The 2,645-nt window shown below is 47.7% G+C and overlaps 1 pseudogene; it reads left to right on the top strand.

Annotated features, from left to right (window-relative positions):
• Positions 1-286: 286 nt before the first annotated feature.
• LOC148161600 (deoxyribose-phosphate aldolase-like) lies at positions 287-1,407 on the top strand (annotated as a pseudogene).
• The last annotated feature ends 1,238 nt before the right edge of the window (positions 1,408-2,645 follow it).

A 2,645-nucleotide genomic window follows, 5' to 3' on the forward strand; every position in this document is an offset into this window, starting at 1 on the left:
TATTTATTTGACAGAGAGAGAGAAACAGCACAAGCAGGGTGAGCAGCAGAAGGGGACCTAGAAGCCGGCACCCCACTGAGGAGGGAGACCATTGAGGTTCTGGATGCCAGGACCCTGGGATTGTGACTTGAGCCAAAGACAGACGCTTAAACTGACTAAGCCACCAGGTGTCCCAACTTGTTGCATTTCTGTATAGTGATGACAAACTTCCACAAAGAGAAAATAAGAAAACAATGCCATTTACAATTGCATCAAGAAAAAAAAAATCTAGGAATAAAAGTAAGAAATGAATCAACCCGCAGTTCTGAGGCATGCAGAACAAATCCAGGCTTGCAGAACCGTGAAAAAGGAGTGGCAAGTTGCTTGGCTCCTGAAAGCGATTACCTATAGGTCTTACTACACTTTCAGACGATGACACATCTTCCAACGTTCAGAGGCTCTGATATAAAGCCAAGTATCCAATCCGGGAAGCTCTCTTAAAAAGTTTAAATATGTGTGATAAAGGCCTTATGACCACTGCTGTTTATGTCTAGCCCACGCAGGTGTGTGATGCGGTTAAAGCACTGAAGGCCCCAGGCTGTACCATCCCAGTGGCTTCCGTGCCCACTGGCGTTCCAGCTGGACAGACTCATTTATTTATATTTATTTATTTATTTATTTATTTATTTATTTATTTATTTATTTAAAAGAGAGAATGAGAGATAGCACGAGAGGGAAGAGGGTCAGAGGGAGAAGCAGACTCCCTGCTGAGCAGGGAGCCTGATGTGGGACTCCATCCCGGGACTCCAGGATCATGACCTGAGCCGAAGGTAGTCACCCAACCAACTGAGCCACCCAGGCACCCTGGACAGACTCATTTAAAAACACGATTGGAAGAGATCAGATTGGCTGTGGAAAATGGAGTTACAGAAATCGATGTGGTGATTAATAGGACCTTGGTGCAGACCGGCCAGCGGGAAACCCTGTGTGATGAGATTCGTCAGTTTTGCAAGGCCTGTGGGGGGCTCATCTCAAAACCATCTTAGCTACAGGAGAACGTGGATCTCTTACTCACGTCTATAAAGCCAGTATGATCGCAATGATGGCAGGATCAGACTTTATTAAGACCTCTACTGGAAAAGAAACGGTAAATGCCACTTTCCCAGTAGCTATAGTAATGCTATGGGCCATTAGAGATTTCTTCTGGAAAACTGGAAACAAGGTAGGTTTAAACCAGCAGGAGGCATCCGCAGTGCCAAGGATTCCCTTGCTTCTCTCTCTCATGTGAAGGAAGAGCTGGGAGATGAATGGCTGACGCCAGAACTGTTCCGAATAGGTGCCAGTACTCTGGTTTCGGACATCGAGAGGCAGATTTACCATCACGTTACAGGAAGATAGGTGGCCTATCATGATCTTCCGATGTCTTAATTCAGTGGCCAGTTCCAGAAAAGTGCTTTACAGCAACATGTAAAATGTGTTTTTCTACGTAATCGCTAAAATTGTTTAATTAAAACATGAGGGAATGAATAGCTAACTGACTCCCCCCCCCCTTAAAACTTTCACTGAATTTAATTCAAAGAATAAAAGAAAAATCAACGAATCCATACATGGAATTCTTTTCAGGTGCCTCTGAGTGGTCCTAATTACTTGAGGATCTGTATGGTTAATTTTGTGAAGATTTTCTCTTAAAAATTCTGAGTAAAATATTAATCATAGCTTTGACAGCATTAAATTCTAAGGGGGGGGGATGTTAAACTGCCCAAGAAACGTGTCTTTAGTGAAAGAAAACGTAGCACCCCTGAGCTGCCGGCCATACTCTGACGAATTCAGGAGTCCCTGACTTGGCACTAACTTCCTGCCATGAAAATCTGTCTTTAAATATTGCAACAGATATGCTCTCTTATAAATTGTTTTGTTAATGAAACTCCTGTCGGTACATGATACTATGCTACTGCATTATTTAAATAAAAAAATGTCTGGGGGGGCGGAGCAAGATGGCGGAGGAGTAGGAGACCTAGATTTTGTCTGGTCTCAGGAATTCAGCTGAATAGGGATCAAACCATTCTGAACACCTACGAACTCAACAGGAGATCGAACAGGAGAGTAGCAACAACTCTCTGAACAGAGAAGCGACCACTTACTGGAAGGTAGGGTGTGCGGAGAAGTGACTCCGAGTCGATATTCGGGAGGATAGACGGCGGGGGAGGGGCCTCTGCCGGCCGCTTCTGGCAAGTGATAGAGCCGCGGAGCACAAAATCGGACCTTTTAGAAGTTGGCTCGGCGGAGGGACGTCGCTGCAGTGGCTAAGCGGGGGGTGGAATCCTCCCGGGACAGTGTGGTCTCAGGACGCTTGGGGTCACAGAGAGACCGGGGGTGCCTGAGTGCGCCAGAGCTCCCAGGTATCAGAGCAGGGAAGCCGGCTGCAGAGACGGAGCAGAGTCGCGGGCTCTCAGCTCGGGGTTGCCATAAACTGTGATCTGCGGCCCAGTCGGGCCACTGCTCCTCCAGCAGGGACCCAACAAGCAGCAGATCCGGGGAGACTCCCCTTCCTTCCCGGGGAGGAGCGGTGCGGGAACGCACTGCAGGGATCTGCTGGGTTTGGAGACTCCGAGCGGGGTCCGGTGCCAGAGATAGCAACGCTCGATCACAGGCCGGGTGAGCACGGA

Source organism: Eumetopias jubatus, unplaced genomic scaffold (genome assembly GCF_037043125.1).
Source record: "Eumetopias jubatus isolate StellerSeaLion01/CBP00866 unplaced genomic scaffold, mEumJub1_p1.0 scaffold_119, whole genome shotgun sequence".
Lineage (NCBI taxonomy): Eukaryota > Metazoa > Chordata > Mammalia > Carnivora > Otariidae > Eumetopias > Eumetopias jubatus.